The 19585-nt window shown below is 43.6% G+C and overlaps 2 long non-coding RNA genes across 2 annotated transcripts in view; one reads left to right on the top strand and one right to left on the bottom strand.

The window, feature by feature from the left end:
• The window catches only part of LOC143829979 (uncharacterized), a 70312-nt gene extending 55960 nt beyond the window's left edge, over positions 1-14352 (bottom strand). The window contains exon 1 of the long non-coding RNA XR_013228311.1: positions 14257-14352. This is a non-coding gene — a long non-coding RNA (uncharacterized LOC143829979). The remainder of the gene's footprint in view (positions 1-14256) is intronic.
• LOC143829978 (uncharacterized) lies at positions 13719-18940 on the top strand. The gene is made up of 3 exons (XR_013228309.1): positions 13719-13862; positions 14603-14736; positions 15390-18940. It is a non-coding gene; the product is annotated as an uncharacterized LOC143829978 (long non-coding RNA).
• The last annotated feature ends 645 nt before the right edge of the window (positions 18941-19585 follow it).

Genomic DNA, 19585 nt, shown 5'->3' on the forward strand with positions numbered 1-19585 from the left:
TGGGTGAGGAAACTGATTTGCTTCAGGGTCATGGTGCCAAATAAAGAGCAATTAACACCCTCTTCCTCTCCCCCTCCCAGACAATTTACTTATTAAAAGTATTCTTATTTATTTATTTTTGATTTTTAGTCCATGTACTTTGATTTTTAGGCTGCCCCTCCTGCACAGCAAACTCAGGGTGTCTTACATCAAAGGTTTAATGCACACTTAAAAACATAAAACACAGTTTACAAATTCAAAAACCAGCAATTTGACTAATAAGAGTAGCACTTCCATAGATAACTTAGTGAAGTTGCTCAATTTTTAAAAATCTAATATTTCTCCTGGTGAGGAGTTCCCAATTTGATGTTCTGCTCGCTCATTTTGTCCTCAACTATATGCCTAATGGAAGAATGCTGTTTTACAGGCCCTTTGAAACTTTAGTAGTTCCGAAAGGGCCCGAATAACACTGGAAGCTCAGGCTGGAGCCAGGGCAGAAAAGCCCCTTCTTTGGGGCTGAGGATCACCAACAGATTGGAATGAGCAGAACACAATGTTCTTTGGGTGATAGATCTCAAAAGGCCTTAAAGGTTAGAACCAGCAGTTTGAGCTTGACCCAGAACTCAATTGGCAGCCAGTGCAGGTGGTGGAGGACAGGTCGAATATGGGTCCTTTAAGAGCCCATTAGGCTGGTAATCATGACAGCTCAGTTGCTTGGTGCACCCTTTAAATGCCTCCTCCCACTTTCACAGTAGAAACAATCTCTGCTGCCTGGAAAGGGGGGAGGAGAGAGGCATGTGCACGGGGGGGGGGGGATTCAGATGGCTTCAATTCAGCTGTACTTGAACCAGTAAAGGGCAGTTTGGGAGATTCGAATTTTTAAAACCTAGAAGAACAGAATAGCCAGGATGCTACTTAGAGATATTTGTCTATAGGTGGCTAATTATAATCCCTGTTCTTAAACTACTGACATGAATGCTTCTTGCATGTCTATAAAAGGGTATGCTATTATACCTGAGTAAAGCCCCATATATTAAGTTGCAAGTCATCATGAAGTTTTCCAGTCCTCAGACAACTTAGTCTGAAGTAACCATAGTCCACCAACTACTTATTTTGAAGTAATCACATTGACCTCATTCTCATCTATGCAATGTCAATACAGATGCAAAAAGTGTTAGCCAAAGAGTTGACTTTGGCACCATCATTGCCCATGAAATTTATATTTAACAGATGCATAAAGCCCATTATACACATATTTTGGAACTGACATCAGCTTAGCCAGCGAGACTGGCTGACTCCCTGAAAATACAATTACATAATAAAAGAGTTCAGTATTTTGCTTATTGTATCTGCCATTTCTAGGAAATTACCATGTACCTAATAGAGTTTGTTGCCTCCTTATTTAACATTTCATTTTGTTAATGTTATTAAAGTTTGCAAGTTAAATTATTAGAAAAGCAGAACAATTTCCTTTCAGATTACTGCCAGTGTTTCTACAAGGGCCATAACAGACTGGGGGGCTGTCAGATCAATGCAGCTGAACATTCCACCTGCACAAATGAGCTCATTGTCTATGGCCTGCAAGCCTCTCTTCACCACTCCCAGCAGCCAGTCTCCAGGCCTGGTTTTGAGACTGCTAGTCCATGTTCTGGTGCCAAGTTGGAGAGAAAAACATTCTTGTTTCTCCTAGTTATAGACAGCATGAAGGAACAAGACAATGGGACCTTAACTGAAGTAAAAATAAGAAAAAATGCTTAATATTTTGTTATTTAAATCACTACTAAAATGTTATGCGCATATTATGGTACAAGAAAAACCAAATTCAGACCACTTCTCATTTTAGGTCTGGACCAAAGATGTTTAAAGTGTAAACCTAAGAATGTAACTTGAATGTGACCAACATATGTGTGCAAAAATGTACCATACAAGTTCACCTGCATGGGAGTTAAGAGCAGCCTGACTGCAGACTGAGTTGCAAGACTGATTTGTCTGCCACATAATAATGTGAAACAGTCTTACAGTATAATCCTATGGATACCTACTTCAACATAAAGTTGACTGAATTCAACAGGACTGAATGCATAGGATGTTCAGTTTCATCAGTCCCAACTATACTGTTGCATAAGCATCTGAAATGCCTTATCTACGTAGATGATGATCTTCCTGATTATAAACTGTTTTCTATATTTTGTAATCTTCTTTGTGTCTCAGTGAAAATGGGAGGCTGTAAATAAATTATGCCATGTATATATGCTTCTTGGATCTTTATGTAAGAAGCCCTTACTTTGATGAAACAACACTGAGCCTTTGGTGAGAAACTATTGTATTTTTTGCAGCCTTTCTTGTGTTCTTATGTACTGATATTCTGTACTAACACATTTATGATATATTCATGTCTCTTTTGTGCTGATGCCATCAAGGCCCAGAGCAGTATGGAAGGGTGGTATAGAAATCTAAATGAATGAATAACTGAATAACTGATTAACTGAATAACTAACTAACTAAAAAAATAAATACATACATAAATACATACATACATACATAAAACCTTATCCACTGTTGTTCCTCTATATATTTATGAAAGCCTAGGGGGTGGGACGTGTCTGGCTGTCCAAGTTAGAATAGGGCCAATCAGGGTGCAGCCAACTTTGCCCTGATTGGCCCTGCCCCTGCAGCTCCCACTCTCCGTCCCTGGACTCTAGCCTCTTTGCTCTCAGATGCCTCAGCGCCTGGAGCCAGCAGCAGTTAAGGGGAGAGGCCCTGGGCAAAGGATCGTGGTGAAGGGCCTCCTAATGAGGGCCTCTTGGCCTGCTAGGCTGGGCCTGCAGACGAGGACCTCCCGGCCTGCTGACTGCTCGTTAAGGACTACTAAGGAGCTGACTAGCTGACTGATTTGTCTGGCCCTGCTAACAAGCTGCCCAGCCCCCACCCACCCCACTTGATCTGGCTGCGAGCTGCCGCCCAAGGCCACCTTAAACTGCCAGGCCAGGGGCAAGGGGAGGGGACCCTTTCAGGGCCCATTCTTAGGAACGGACTTTGAAGCTAGTAAATAAATAATATCGAAGCTTCCTATATCTTAACAGTTAGCATATTTTAACAGTTAGCTACTGAGGGAGACAGTCTCCATGAAGAGTCATCTACCACAAAATGGTTGGCTGGATGGCTACTGAGGGAGACAGTCGCCATGAAGACTTATCTACCACAAAATGGTTGGCTGGATTAGTCTTGTGATATGTTAGCAAAAGGATGTCAAAGTTCAGGACTGTCAACTCCATATGAGAATCTATAACTCAGCTGTTGGCCATCTTATCTGTAGAGGAAGTCTTTGTGGAACCACAAGGTGAGAGCTCTGTCTGCCTTGATGGCTTGATGCCTTGATGGCATCCACACAAAAGAGACCGTCCTCCTTGTGCAAAGCAATTTTAACATTTGTGTCCCCACTCCTCCTGTCGGGACAAGTCAAGTCAAAGATGCTTTTTCTGAAGTCTCCAGGGCAGAGTCTGCACTTACTTTGTTTATTCCATTGTCAATCCTGTTGAATTCAGATCGCTTTGAATTCGGGTCTTCCTCTTCCCCGCTCCTCCCCATTGAAACAGTAAAGTCTTCTGCACGTGGTTAGGGAGGCTCAGAAGGGGGGGGAGCCAAGCCTCTTTCTTTCTTTTCTTGAAGCGGGGGGAGAGGAGCCAGGCAGGGAGCCTCTTTCTTTTCTTGGAGGGGTGGGGGAGAGGATCGAAAAAGGCACAGGTGGGAGGAAAAATCCAGGACCGACAGAAGTTGAGAGAAATTAGGGGCTTTTCCTTTAAGGCACGTGTGTCACATGACCAGGTGTAGCCTATCGGAGGTTCTCTACCACGGAGCTTTCTTTCCCAAATGGATATTCAGGATTAAAAGCACTCTGAGATATCACACAATAAAGGTAGGGTCACTCCGAATCAATCCTTCTTGCTGCAGAAGGAAAATTTAAATCGCCCCAAATCTAAATGGAAATCGAACTCTGTGTAGAGGGCAGGGACTGAATCGATCTGGGGTTGGAATAAAAGCTCCGTGCAGTTTACACCCAGGACAAGATTTCTCTAACTGTGGTCCCTGCCAGATGTCTCTTTTCTAGCTGGAGGGGTGTGTGTGACTTGACTATCTCATTGCATCCAGCCAGCCCTGCAATCTGCCTTTCTGCCTTGATAGGTAAGGTTGGTGAGTGATTGACTCCCCTCCCCTCCTGTACCCTGCCAAGAGGGGGGGGATCTTTTTAAAAACTCAGGAAATACAAACCTCCAAAGAAAAATGCATTTCTCTGTAATGTTTATCTAACAAAGAGAAAATGCTAGTAGTGGACTTGTGCTAATGAAGTGTATGTACCACACCCAGAAACACCAGAAGAAGGTGCAGCAAAGCCTACTATTACAAACTAAGTTTGTCTGCACTTTATCTGCACATCCAGCTACAATCTATTTTAGTGCCCATTGACTGTACACTTCCATCTTTTGATGTGTCTTGAATTCCTTTAAACTTTTGCTCCCAAATTTCATTACCCAGAGATATTGGATAATGTATCAGAATGAGAGTTACCTTTGTAATACTGGAGTCAATAAAACAACCCTGAGTGTTTTGAAAAGTAGGCAAGTGGATATAGCACTATAACACTCATGCACGAACTCAGCAATCAACAGGTTTTCATGTATTTTATGAGCCAAATCATGAGGTACATGAGAGATTTTGGGCTATGTGAGTTAAGGAGGGAATTGGATTAGGCCATAATGCTGGAGGTTGTAAATTTCTAATAGGCAATTTCTAATAGGAAATAGCTGTCTCACCCTTTGATTTTACCTACTTGCTTGCTCCTTAACATGGCTGATTTTAAGTGTTAAAGAAGACACTGGGAAATCTGATCATAGGTATTCCATGCCCCATGTTGTTCAGTCAGGAAAAAGACAAGATACCCTGAAATGTTAAAAGGGAGATGGAAATATCGCTAAAGGAAAATGGTCTGCAAGAAGTGTATATGAAAGAAGGAGACTAAGGCCTATTATGCACGGCCGCTGAAACGGCGGCATGGAGAACGCAGACGAGGAAGAAGCGAAGCAAACCGCTTACGCACGGGACAGAATGCAATGGCGGCAAAACCCAGAGCAGCCGATTATGCTCACGGCCAATCCGGACCCACTTCTGGTTGCGCCCTGGTAGCCCGGGAGGCTCCACTTTCTTCCGCATTTCGCTAACACAGCTTTTTCATCAGCATACGTTGACTCTGCGCCCGGTTGCCGCCTGCAGCATGCATAATTGGTGATTTTAGCCACTGCCATTCCACCCCAAATGCGGACCTTCCACTCCGTGCATAATAGGCCTAAAGGAAGAAAGCATTTAGGCAACAGCAAAGAGGCTTACAATTACTTTTTCTTTCCTCTCCCCACAACAGACCCTGTGAGGTGGGTGAGGCTGAGAGAGCCCTGATATCACTGCTCAGTCAGAACAGCTTTATCAGTGTTGTGGTGAGCCCAAGGTCACCCAGTTGGCTGCTTGTGGGGGAGCGCAGAATCAAACCCCGCTCGCCAGATTAGAAGTCTACACTCCTAACCACTACACCAAACTGAACAGGTGATATTGATGACTGGATAGAAAACAGTCTTGTGAATCAGAAATTCAATGCTGGAATGTCTGGCCAGAGGAACAAAATTACTTTGCAAAATTAAAACATATTCATGCAACTTGGAAAACTGTCATGTCAGACCTTCTGATTCTAATGCCAAACTCTTCCATTCTGAATATCACACAACTCAATGTGCTTGCAATCTGTTTCATCTCACATCATAGCACCCAGAATTCTCTATTCAAAATAAATGACACTGGTCATAATTATGCTATTACAAGGCAAAGCACTAGAGGAAGAAAATAAGTCTAGAATAAGATATTAAATGCATGTCACTGCATACAAATCCAGAGTAGCTGGCATACTGGACTACAGCTTGTGTGATCCATGTTCAATCCCCGTTAAGCCATGAAGTTTACTGAATGATTTGGGGCCAATCATGATCTCACAGGGCTCCTATAAGGATCAAGTGGTAAGGGGGAGAATCATGCCCTCATTGCTTGAAGGAATGGTGTGACTGATATATAGTAGACTATACTGTGCCATCCTAAGCAAAGTTAACTGTCTAAGCCCATTAACTTCCATATAGAAGGGTATAGCTATGCTTAGGAAAGCTCTGATAGAAATTTAAGTCTCATCATAGGAATTTGACAGCAGTTTTTTTTTTTTTTGGAGGGGGGTATGCTACAGTATTACAAACATGTAAGAACAAAAGGAAGAGGCTACAGGTGGCAAAGGTAGTAAAGAGGTAGCTTAAATGAAATTCTGAAGATGAAGTTCTGCCTGTTCTTTGTCGAACCCACCCCCGTCCTACCAACAGTACAAAGATTTTATTTATTTATTTTCAAATTTATACCCCACCTCGACAAATGTCGCCTTGAGGCAGTTTATAGAATAAAACCATAAAAACAGAGTAAATTCCTAAAATCCCATTAAAAATTAAAAGAACAATATCCCCAATAACAACAATAATAAAGATGGCAATATAGGTTCAACAATATTTCCCCAATCCAATTTAGCTAATCCCAACCAAGAGCAGGGCCATAGTCCCAATGATGTAAACTGGGCTTTTAGCTTCCACGTTCCATAAGGGAATGCCTAGGATAGAGCGGGACTTGGCCTTTTACCCCCAAAGGCCAAGAAGATCAAATGTGACTTTCTATTTTCTGACAGGAAATTAAAGAATAACAGTTCATGAGACTCTTACCATTTCTACTTTCTAGCTAAAGTGTGAGGCACAGTGCCCATGCCTGTCTGATACACCTGTCAAGTAACATGAGAATTGTTTATGGCCAGTAAGTATCAGCACAGTAACTTACACTCCTTTTCTAGATTGGGAAGAACTTTCATCAACAGGGGAAAATCTAAGTATAGGTCAGATGTAGGTCTGTAGGGCACCTGTCTCAGAAACAATAATTCAAATTAAACTCAGTTCAGCTGCATCTTAAATGCTATCAAAATTTATTTTAGCATAAGCTTTTGTGAGTTATGCACAGTGGCAGCCACGCCGGGCCACCGCTGATTTCTTGTGGTGGGGCAGCATGTCCTGCTGCTTCCTGTGTGCTAATAGGAGAAGATTTCCCCAGGCATACATGGTCCATCCCAGAGTTGTGCAAGTGCATGCACAACTCTGGGGTGGAGAGGTTTGGCTGTGCTTTGCCGTCGCAGTGAGGGGAGGGGAGGGTTACTTCCATGAAGCAAACAATCCCACCCTCATGAAAGGTAAAAATGCCCTGTTTGGCTCCACAGCACTGTGAAGCCAAGCAGGGCATTTTCTGTCCCTGCTGGGACACTGTAGTTGGGGATGGGCAGGCCTGCATGTCCTGGCTCTTTCCTGTGTGCATGGGCCTGGCCAATGGCAGCAGAAATATTTAGCGTTCCCTCGTAGCAGGCCAACAGAGACTCTAAAGTGGGCCAGGGCCAGGAGGGGGCCGGGCCAGCAGTGACCTCATGCATTAACCGGGGGGTTGCCCCACAGTCATGCAGGTACCAGCCTGGCCTTTTCCACCCATGCATAATTGATCAGAGTTTACTTTGTCAGATGCACAAGAATGTATATCTCTGATGCTGCTCCTGGAATTCTATTTTACACAGCTATTATCTGAAAATGAATCAAGAATCATTACAGTAACTTCAGTCTGTGAGGCTTTTTAAAAAAAGATTTTATGGATAAAATAGAACTGAACATGATTCGGAAATCAGTATGTTCTGTGGTTCAATTTATTCAGCTCTATGTATCAAGTGATTATAATTTGAGCAATGGATACATAGATTGATTTACAGTGAACAAAGCATTTTTATTGTACATTCCTCTATTTTGTACACTTCTTTCAGATATACATATACTTCTACATGATTACTCAAGAAGAGAAAGGCGAGAGAAACATGCAAAGGGAGGGAAGATCTTTCAAATAAAAACTATCAAACACCTAAACCAAATGACAGAGCTCCCCTTTTGCGGAAGTCAGCGGAATAGGCTTCACATGAACCCTCCCTTTTGTTTAGCTGCCTTTTAGCCTGTATTCTGTCTGGACTTTTGGTATGCTTATCCTTAATTATGGTTTGGGGAGACATACAATGTTAGCCCCTTCTGTATGGATGTTCCAATTAAAGAAAAACAGTACTTTTCATTTGATGCCAGTTCAACCATAGCCTGTAATCAAATGGAAAAGGGGTGCTATTCATTTGGCAAATAAATTCAGCACCGGCTTTCCATCACTCAAAGCCTTTCAACAGAAACAAACAATAAAACAATAAAAGGATACAAGTCAAAGAATGAAAGTAATGAAACAATAACCCTGAAACAGATTGGTCAGAAATTCTGAAGTAATGTGGGATTTTGGATTTGATCAAGGTAAATGAGTTGCAAAGCATGGGAGCAATTCTGCAAATGGCTATTTCTGTTCTGGCATAAAGATGCAACTGCCAAATGACCTCATCTTAGTTTACTGGGAATGATAATACAAGATGAGACAGTCTTTCAGGTATGTAGATCTCAGTCCCCAGAATGGGTTAAAGGCTCAGCCACTAACCACCTGGCAAGAATGCAGCCCTGTCCGTCTTCACAGCCATTACCGCCAAATTGTTCATAGTTATACCACCAGATCAATCGTACTGACTATTAATTCTTAATGGCATGTTAGGGCAGAGTTTAGGATACAACATTTTTCCTTGAAGTATTTTTTGTCTATGTGTAATGAGAAAATTGTGTGGTGATGATGGTGGAATTTAAACCAAACCCCAATCTGAATTTATTTATATAGTGAAGCATTAATATCTATAATCATAACACAACATTAATAAAACCTGTTCTCGTAAAAATAAAAATTTTAACAATGGTTTAGTCCCAGTAAAGATACAACAATTCTTCAGTGCCCCTTCATCTTCTGAGTAATTAACATACACAATATGCAGGGGTCCACACCATTCCTTAGAGAAAAAATTGTTGACAAAGAAATGGCCCTTTTAAAAACCTGTAAGGACATTATTAGGAACTTGCCCTCTTCCCTCCCTCACAGACAAGATTTTCCCTCTGATTTTGTATCCCTTTCTGAGTGGGTGGCTCTTTTTATCTATGTCCTACCCTATCATCAAAGTATAATATTTTGCTGGTGACTCAGTCCAGGAATCTGAGGGAGGGGATGAATTCACTTCTTTATCTTAAACTACTGAAATACTCTGAAGAAGCTTTTTAAAGTTCAAAAATAAAATATTTTCTTGAGCATATTTGGTGATTTTGGTTTCCAGAAGGCAGGAACACTCTGCCCAGTACCCAATTTCTTGGCTAAACAAGCCAGTACTCTTATTGAATCTTGTTAGACTTTGTCTCTTAGCTAAGGTGACTAGATTTTGCCGGAGATAAAGCAGGACACCAGGGGCGGCCCTCCCTCGCTCCAACTAGGGTGGTGGCAGCCTTCCTCCAACTGGGGCTGGGGGCGGTAGCGGCAGCCCTTCCTCCCTCTGACTGGGCTCACCATCCGAGGACTCCAAGACCTGCCAGCTGGCCAGCATCTTCCTCCCTCCCAGCTGCCAGGGGGTGCACGCACCTCCGTCCCACCTCCAACTCAGCACAAAGTTCCAGCTCCAGCTGCAGAGCCGCGCCGAAATGTCATATTGAAGCTGGGTGCCGTTGGGCAAGTGGGACTTCTGAAGACCGGGGTGGGACGCAGGACATTTGGATTAAAGGCCTGACCGTCCCGACAGATTCAGGATGCCTGGTCACTTTACTCTTAGCAAGAGTCAGCCACAGACTGTCAGTCAAATAGTTACTGTTTGTTTACAGTTGTTGTTTGTGGGGACAGGCAGAGTGGGTCAAGTGGGCTGTTTAGATTTGCAGATTTGTCTTGCTGGAGCCATTACCTGACTCAGGTTTGTCACATCCACAAGTTTAGCAGGAAGAGAAGCTTTTTACTTCCTCCCTTTGTTTGAGAAGAGCTCTGCTTTAGGCAGAGAGTCAGATCCATCTTGAATCTTCACCATGTAAAAGCTAAGGTGTAGAGCTCCTGAAATGAGCTATAAGAAGCTATGCATTTTCTTGTTTTGTCTTCCACTTTCCCCTATCCTGTTGAGCTAGTAAAACTGAACTAGTATCAAAGCCCATTTTTTAAAAATGGGCTTAGAAAGGAGTGGAAGGGGGAAGGCCCCCCCAGCTGGCGACCGTATCACTGTGGTGTGAGCAGGCAAAGGGGAAAGGGCCCATCCCCCCAGTGGGTGCGCGACATGGAGCGGTGGCTGCCGCCGGCGGACTAGGAGGCGATGGGGAATGGGCAGGGCTTCTCAGGTGGCTGCTACTGGTGGCCATCAGCTGGAGGTGAGTTGGGGCAGAGGGGGTGACTCTTGGTAGAGCATGCTGCCGGGTTGGACTGGGCCCCATGCGGGACGGTGTTTTTTGGAAGCAGCAAAGGGTCTGGTGGCGGCATCTGCTCGGATGCACTGTGGGGAGCCGCACACAGTCCCTGGGAAGAGGGGCAGGTGGTGCTGGGCTCTGCAGCATCCCCTGGCTGGGGACCGTGTTGGCGCAGGTTCAACAGGCAAAGGGGAAAGAGGAACACCCCAGCGTACACACAACACGGAGAGGTGTCCACCGGCGGCAGAGGAGGAAGCAACAGGGGATGGGCAGGATTTACCGGGCTGCTGCTGCTGGTGGCCATCGACTGGGCATGAGTCAGGGCCAAAGGGGTGGCCTTTGGCAGAACGGCTAGTGGGCCTGCCTGGGCTTCGGGTGGGGTGGTGCTTTTCGGCAGCAGCAAAGAGTCTTGTGGCGCTGTCTGGCCGGGCATGCTGCAGGGTGGTACATGCAGTCCCCGGGAAGAGGGGTGGCTGGTGTTGGGCTCTGCGGTGTCTGTCAAGTCCTTGGTGGCAGGCAAGCCGCCACTGCCGGGACAAAGCTGGAACTGTGAGCCACCAGCGTTGCGCCGCCAAGGTGGGCTGGCTGGTGGAGGTGGCTGTTCCAGGGGCCAGCCCTATCTGGACTCCGGATTGGCCCACTGGAATGGAAGAGCTGCCTGGGCACGAGATTCTGGTGTCCCAAACACCACCTGGACACCACCCAGACACCACCTGGATAGTGCTGCCCAGATGGCTGTTTCAACTTTATATAAGTGAACTATGGTAAGGATACCTGCCTTGTCTGGTCTCATCATTTATACAATAGCTCTGCTAATTGTTATTACATTAACTCTTTTATTTAAATAACAACAAATCTTAACTGACTCCTTCGGGATGTAAAAGGCAGCTTCTCATCACTTCTCACCAAGGATCACGACATTCTTCAGAGCAATTTCCCTGTTTTAACTGGGTAGGAAACTTCTTCTCTCCCTAGATCTATCCCCTTTTCTGGCCTGAATGGGAGTCTTCAACCAACTACCCACTCATCCTGCCAAACTTCCCAGTTCTCTGAGTTAAACTGTTCTCAGTCAGAGCTAAACACAAATCCTGTCAGGACTAAACCCTTCTGTGTCAAGGATAGACTCAGGATCATCAGTCCTAAATTCTTCTCAATTGGGGTTCAATTCAGTTTCCATCAATACCCAACTCCTTCTCCATCAGAGCTAGAATCAGACTGAATTCTCCTCAGAATTCAGTTCTGAAGTCTCTTTCTGTTCAACTGATGCTAACCAATCAAATTTCTTGGAGCAGTTTCATTCAAGGCTCTCTGGCTCTATAAGGAATTTTTTGCCTGTCTGTCTTATATAACCTGAATTGTATAGTAATTTTGGACATTAATTGATATATATAACCCCTTTTCTCTTTTGTATCCCTTTTATATTTCTGTTTTTTAAATAAAAATATTTAGCAAAGAAAGAAAAGAAAAATGCACTGTGGAATGTTTTACATTTCCAGTAGATGTCAGCACATCTCACTCAGTAAGCAGACGAGGAACTCTAAATACATTTTTAAAGCTAGGAGAGAATTTTGTTTGCTCTGCTTGAAAAAATATAATTTTAAGTGCTTTTTAAAAGTTAAACATTTGAAAACTGAAGTCACATCTCAAAGGTACCCTAAAATCTGCTAGTTGCTCTATTTAGAGAAACATGTATCTTCCCTCTCATAGAGCAAATAGCAATTCCAGTGGTGTTTATGCCTCTGCCCCATTCTGAATTCAGGAGGTCAATAAAATGGTGACCCTAGCAAAGATCTCCCTTTTTCTCAGCTGCTTTAACCCTTCCTTCCTTCCTTCCCTTACCAGCCCTGGACTGTATTGTAGTTTTCTGGAAAGCAATTTACATTGTGGAAAAGACAAAGGAGGAAATAATTCACACTCCCCCCCTCTCTCAGCCATCCTTCCCTAATCTTCAAAGCAAACTCACTAGAAGGCTGCAAATCAGGGCTTTCTGGTGTGGTCTCTTTTCACCCTCAGATCACTGCAACAGAACAACCCTTTTGAAATAGGCAAAGGAAATACTCTTGCTGTTTCTGCCAGGCTCTTAAAACAGAAGTAAATTTGCAGCAAATACTTTTAGTGTGTGCACTGTTTAGAAAAGGGCACTGTAGTATCATTGTTGACAGTGCAGATATTAGAGGGAAGGGTTTGGAACAAGGTGCCCTTAGTCATACCATTCAAACGAGGTATGCAGTGCTGAAGAGTGTTTTTGCTGGTGTTTGGGGCAGGGTGAATGCATACTCTCACTTGCTAGCCCTGTTTGTTGACCCAAGAGGCCAGGTTTGCCATGTAAAAGATTCTTTCCATAAAAGTACAGGACTTTTAGGGAAATGCAGATAATTATATACATTTCTAAAATTTGTAACCCAGTAACCATGAGAATGAAAATGAAAACAAAATTGGCAAAATATAAGAGATCTTAAACTGGCTAGCCCTTGTTAGCCTGATTTTGTCAGACCTTAGAAGCTAAGCAGGGTGAGCCATGGTTAATATATGAATGGGAAGCCACCAAGGAATACCAGGGTCTCTATGTAAAGGCAGGCAAACCAGATCTGGTACTCTCTTGTCTTGAAAACCCTACGGGGTCACCAATAAGTTTGCTGTGAGTCAATGGCAATTATTTTTTTAGTCATACACAGGGAATAACAAGCACAAATCCATAGCATGTGGATGTCTGTGAGTTAAAAGAAATCAACTTTCAGCTTCTGTCTTGATGCCTTTAAATGAAAAACTCTTTTCAAACACAGGTAATAAAATGACCCCCACCCACCCCCATCCTCCAGGTTGTTTATTAAAAGGATGGCACAGTAAGAAAACAATGAGAGCAGCCAGCCCTGAGAAAATTGGTTAATAATTAACTTTGAAGCTCAAAGAAACATGTATGCTTTTTTAATAAGAAAACTAATAACTCATCTACTTGGAAGAGACAATTATGTGTCTAGGCTAGCTACAGTGCTGTTATTTGAAGAAAAGCTTTCACTATGAATAGACAGAAAGTTAAAAAGATGACTCTTACAAAGGTTGAAGACACAACTGCTTTGAAATGGGCAAGAGTAGTAAATCGTGCAGAGGAGAAGAGAAATGCTGACAAGATTAAAATTCTTCAGAAAGCTACAGCTCTCAGCTGCAATGAGCTGGATCGAGAAAAAGTAGCTCTTCGGAAATTTCTGGAAAGAGTTCAAATGTCTACAGGACACCTAAACAGAGGCACTCTTCAACCAAATGCATATTCAAGAACTATCAAAACTCTTATTTCCAATGAATGCAGTATTCACTGAGTGATTCCTGGGTTCAGCTGAAATTCATTTTTGCAACTCAACATTTTTGGTACCTGGAAACTGCTGAAAACAGATTTTGCTATGTAAAAAAGCAAGACTACTCCTAAAGAGCATGGACTTACATGGCCTTATTGAAACGGTGAGTTTTATCTTGTAAATTTAAACCAATCTAAATAATCTGAATAAGAATGGGACATCTGAGGAAGGGCTGATTAACTGCAGTTTTCAAGACCGGACTGAATCTTTTTAGATAATGGATTACTCCTAAGACTTTTGGAACTTCAATCATTCATATTCCAAATTATGCTTCAAGGAAGAAAGGTAGGAAGCATAGTGACACGAGGAAAATTTGATATGGTTTTAAAACAGATAGTGCTTTACAGTGCAGTCCTGTGCTGTTAACTCCAATTTAAACCCATTAAAATAGGATTGCGCTGCTGGAGTTTTCAGGGAAGTTTCAAAGGAGAAAAAAAAATGCAAAAGGGATTTTATTTTAAAACATTTGAGTAGTAGGAGAGATCAAGAATGCTTACCTTGCATTGAATAATAAATACCAATAAATATGGAGTTTGGTGTTGAGTGGATAATAACAAACTTCTCGGCCACCATTGGGTGTATGTGAGAGTTGATGCTCAGTTAGAAACTAAATTTATAAGAACTATACAGTTTGAGTCCAGGGTATCATGGGATATCAGGCACACATGACTTACGGGTTCCCCTCAGTTCCCCTGCACGTGACATCTGATTCAGATGCGACTATAGTACATGTGGAAAACCACCCTTGCTCCCTGCTCAGAGAAGGTAAATTAGCAAAATTTCTACAGCTATCAGCTGAACACAATATCCAGTTTCTGAAGTAATATGTTATTACTGTTCCAGGAAAAATAATTTTGCATAACCATGCAGGCTGAAGAAAAAAACCAAGGCCAAGCTATGGTTTCTGTGTCCAATCAGCAGTACTCTGGGGGCAGTGATAATTCTTGCATGGTACAGACGCACTTCTTGGGGGCCAGGTATGACCAATAAATTTGAAGGTGGGGGGGGGGGTAGAGAGAGCCACAGTGCTGCTATTATCCCCTAAGGCGAAGGGTGGAATGGCTGTTTACAGACCCCCTAAGTATCAAGCAAATTTTACCAAAGGGGCCAATTCTATAGGTCTCTGAACAAGGTGCCCCCAGCCATCCTACATTCAGAGTGGAAAAGAGCTCTGCTCCTGCAAAGGAGAAAGCCAGAACTGTAGCTTTGCGGGGCCTTGTGCCTGGCTAATGATGCCTAGGAGCCACTGTCCCTGGAGAATGGAACAAAAACCCTGGGATTTCTTCATGGCACTGGAAGAGTTTGCCAAATGGATGGGAGATTAAAAAAATGTTTAAGATAATTTTTAAAAAATGGTTAAACATTTATTGGGTGATATGACCCTATATAGTCAAGTCAACTTGCTCCCCCTTCTGAAATGGCTATGGGTCTGAAGGGGAGGGGCCCTGGATGGACATGTACACGGCTATGCTTCCCAACAATATCCTGCATGATCGCATCACTTCTGTGGTTTCTCAAAGTCTGAATGTTTCAGGGGTTTCTCAACAGTAAATATGTTGAGAAAGTCTGGTGTAACCATTCCATAAAATTATGTGAATGACTCAAAACAGTGATTTTTGTATATTTTCAGCTTGGGAATTCTTGAATGCACATCCCTATATGGTAACTGAAAACCTGATCTGTGTTGGCACCATTATGTGAAACAAGCCATACATTTCCCCCTGAAATGCAGCCACAACCGTCATTTTAACCAGCAGAAAATCATCAGATGACCGGTGATGTTATTCTTTCATATGTTATATGTTATTGTCATTGTCGCTGACTTTTTGCAGGTGAAGCCCCCCAGTCAGAAAAGACATATTCTTTGAAAATCTGGGGAAAGACCTGATAGACTCCCTGGAAAACTGAATAATGGAAGAAGTGCCTAGTTTCAACCAGAGCATCAAGCTTGTCTTGGGTATACTGGAGAAGCTTCTACATCAAGATGCTGAATATAAACAAGGTGGGGCTAAGAGAGCTGTGACAGAACTGCTCTATGAGAACAGCTCTGTGACTAGTCCATGGTCACCCACATAGCTGTATGCGAAGAGCAGGGCTGCTGTGGAACATACAGCAGAGATGAAAGGCTTGCTGGCCACAGGATTATTAATGTTTACTAAGCTATTGTGATGACAGGGCAATCTTTTGGACATATGAGGAAGCCATTGAGAAACAGGAAATATCTGGAAATCCTGTCATGTTCTGCAAGATATCTGCAAGTTTAAGAATATTGTCAAGTTTTTCAAAGTCTACCATGCAACAATTGTTGTGGCCTGTAAGCTGGGCATGGTGCCATGTTGTGAGACATTGCGCCAGAAAATAAAAGGCTGTTTTGCATCAATCACTTTAATCACCGTATTGAATTTGTTTGTTAAATATGAATTTTTGACTTTTTGATATAATTTGTTGTGATATAATTTTTTTTTCATTCTTGAAAAAAATTGCCCTTGCACACATAGCAGGTTTTTGTATTTGGTTCATCACCAGAGGCACTCCTTCATAGTGCACCCAGGAACAAGACATGTGATGGCCTGTTCCAGACATGTCCTCCATCATGCAAATATCTCATGGTGTTTGCTAATTTACCTACCTATCCAAAGCAACTCACTCTATTCCTGCCATACAAGTGGGCCTAGGAGCAGTAAAGACCACTACTTTTCCCCTGGATCCTTGCCCATCCTGGTTTTCACAATCATGAAAACACATCAATGAATCATTAGTATGTATTATATATTAATCACTAACTCAGGGCATCCTATGGAGAAATGGTGTAGCAAGTTATCACCCTGTCTAATGTGCCCTTCCTAGATCGGAGTATGGCTCGCCTTCCCCCTCACAATGCTTGCTGCAAGGACCGGGGGTGGCGCTGTAGTGGACTCAATTGAGTGGGTGTTGGCTGATGGCCATGGCTGCATGAGCCTGCTGCAGCACCCGTTCACCCCCCCCCCATTTAAAAAAAAAAGCTGAACAGGGCCACATTCAGCGGAGCAGAGGCTCAAGATGCCAGCAAAATGGCAGCAGCCGACAAAGGCAGCAAGGGGGGTGGGGAAGGGTCAAGCCTCATCCGGAGGATCCCAGGCCCACAGTCAACCTGAAGGAGTTCAGGGCAGGGCATGAAAGAGGGCCAAAGTGTGGTGGACACCTGGTGGGCCTCGATAGAGTCGCTTCCCGGTGAGGAGGGATTCCTGGCTGTGTAGGACCTGCTCTCCTGGCTGGGATGAAGCAGGTCCCACAGCATCCAGGTTAAGCAGCCTTATGGCTGAGGGGGTCGAGCTTCTTACCGTGTCAGGCCAACCCTTTGGAGGGTGGCATAATAAAATGGCTGCAGCCATTTTTACACCAAAAAAGCAAGTCACGTCTTCCTTGGCAGAAATGCCACCCTGCTAATCAATTTGTGGCCGAGAACTTACCATGGCCGCCATTGATGCGGTAGGTGGTGGCTGGAAGTGCAGCAACCTGGATGTGGGCACACTGATGGCGGTGTGCTTGTGAGGCAGAGGGTGTGCATGTGCCTTTATTAGGCACCACGTGCTCTGCCATCTCTCTTCTGCACCTAGGCAGCCAAACAGTTTCCCACCCTCCCTCCCATGTTCAGTTGTTGTGGTTCTTGTGTTTCTTCTATCACAGTTGTATCAGACATGGTAAGAGCCTGTTGTCAGGGATCCCAGAGACCGACTGAGATCGAGTGCAGTCTACCTGGCTGGATGGCTGGGGGCTCATAGCTGAGCAACCCACGAGGCACCAAAGTGAGGTGGACGCTTGGTGGGCCTCGATAAGGTTGCTTCCCGGAGAGGGATTCCTGGGTGTGGAGGACCTGCTCTCCTGGCTGGGATGGAGCGGGTCCCACAGCGTCCAAGGACTATCGGGTTAAGCAGCCTTACGGCTGAGGGAGTCAGGCTTGCTTCTTGCCGTGCCAGGCCAACCCTTTGGAGGGTGGCATAATAAAATGGTTGCAGCAATTTTTACGCCAATAAAGCAAGTTGAGTCTTCCTTGGCAGAAATGCCACCCTGCTAATCAGTGGCCTACCTGAGGAAATTAAGAAGGTTCTCACTTTCCAGACTTTCTGCACACTATGCAAAACTGAGCTGTTCAAGAGGGCTTCTCTACACAAGGAATAAGGTAATGCTGTATATAAGACATTGTGAAGTTGCTTGGATAAATTACTGGAGAATGTGGTTTGAACTACTGTTTTTACTTTATTGTGGGCTGGATCCTATTGTATGATTCTGCATAATTTAATGCATCATGTCAACACATGCCTTGCTTCAGTTCTGTTTCTGGATCTCTTGTTTGGTTTTACAATCCAAACAATTGCATTTCATAGTTTATTCAGTGTCCCATCCTGTTGATTCTACACACACAGTCTGCGTATTCTGGCTTGAGTCCCTGTGAAAAAGATAATAAATAAATATTGGACAGCAACTTAACTGGACTGGGAGCATTTAATAGGGCCTCTCCCAGAACCTCCACCTTGGGCTCTTCCCTTGTTACTTGAACCACAGCCTACTCCATGCCATTAGCAGGAAACACACACACACACAAAACATGTCTGGTAAAAAGTTGCATGCCTTTTTAGTTGCATGCTTGTTGGAGTGAGGGGTGACAAATTTCTCTAACTTTTGCTCAGATAGTAGAAACTGGATAAGACTTCAGCTTCCAGAACTGTTTTGTTTGTTTTTTTTAACCAGAAGGCCTAGCTTGCAGGAGAGTATATACTAGTCTGTCTTTTGGAATGCTGTTTTAGATAAGCTTGTGGAAGGATGATCCCTATAGCCAAAGTTGGTATTATGATCATGTCAAATTGACCTAATCTCAAGACTGAGGGAAGAAGTTGCTATTATTCATGTAAGCCATTGGAGGCTAGGGAGGGGCATATCAGTTGCTTTCCAGAACCTGGCAACAACCCCTGGGGGCTGGCTCGGTGGCTGCAGGGTTGTCCCGTGGGATGACCAAGGAGGGTGGAAATCCCAGTTTATTGCCTTGACCCATAAGGGCATTACCTGTCCCTGCCTCCAATGAAAAGATATTTAATCTCATATAATTGTATTGTTCGGTGCACAGATACTTTTTGGGAATCTATCCCACTTGTGTCAAATGTGTATTTCTATTCTTCTGCAGTTGAATAAAAATCAAAAACGGTTTTCCAGCCTATTGATCATTCTATTTGGGCATTGCATACCAGGCAAGCAACCCTAAAGGCCCAGACAAAGCCCTGGGCCATCATGCTGGGCCATTAAAGTCCCAGGACTGCAGTTGAGGCTGAACTGACTGACTGCTACCCCCTGCCTGTGACATATCATCTGGCACTTTAAAGATCAGATCCCTACTGTCAGATTATTTACCAGATGTGGCGTGTGCCAGGCCCGCACATTGTGACCAGAGGTGCTGGTTCCCATTGTTCCAAGTCAGCTGTAGATCTGACTTGTGCAGCCCAAATCCTAAAATTGCTAGCTGACAAATTGCTAGCTCACATAGCTGACAAACATCCTATGGATAATAAGTACTTAGTCAGTGCCTGGACTTTTTCAAGTCTGAACTTGGATGATTTCCATGTAAATATTTTAGCCACTCAACCAGTTGTCCCAGGTCTTTTCAATTAGATTCTTCTTAATATGCTCTCTCTCTCTAACCATATCCTTACTCTCTTCCACCATTTAGGATCCCAAAAAGTAATGATAACATCTATATATTCATTCAGCTCTTATCTTTAGCTCACCCTGGAAGATCTGACAATCTCCAGGGTTCCAGACACTCTGCCTGATAAGCTTGCTTGCAATGCTAGCCTG

This window comes from Paroedura picta, chromosome 2 (assembly GCF_049243985.1).
Source record: "Paroedura picta isolate Pp20150507F chromosome 2, Ppicta_v3.0, whole genome shotgun sequence".
In the NCBI taxonomy this organism is placed as follows: Eukaryota; Metazoa; Chordata; class Lepidosauria; order Squamata; family Gekkonidae; genus Paroedura; species Paroedura picta.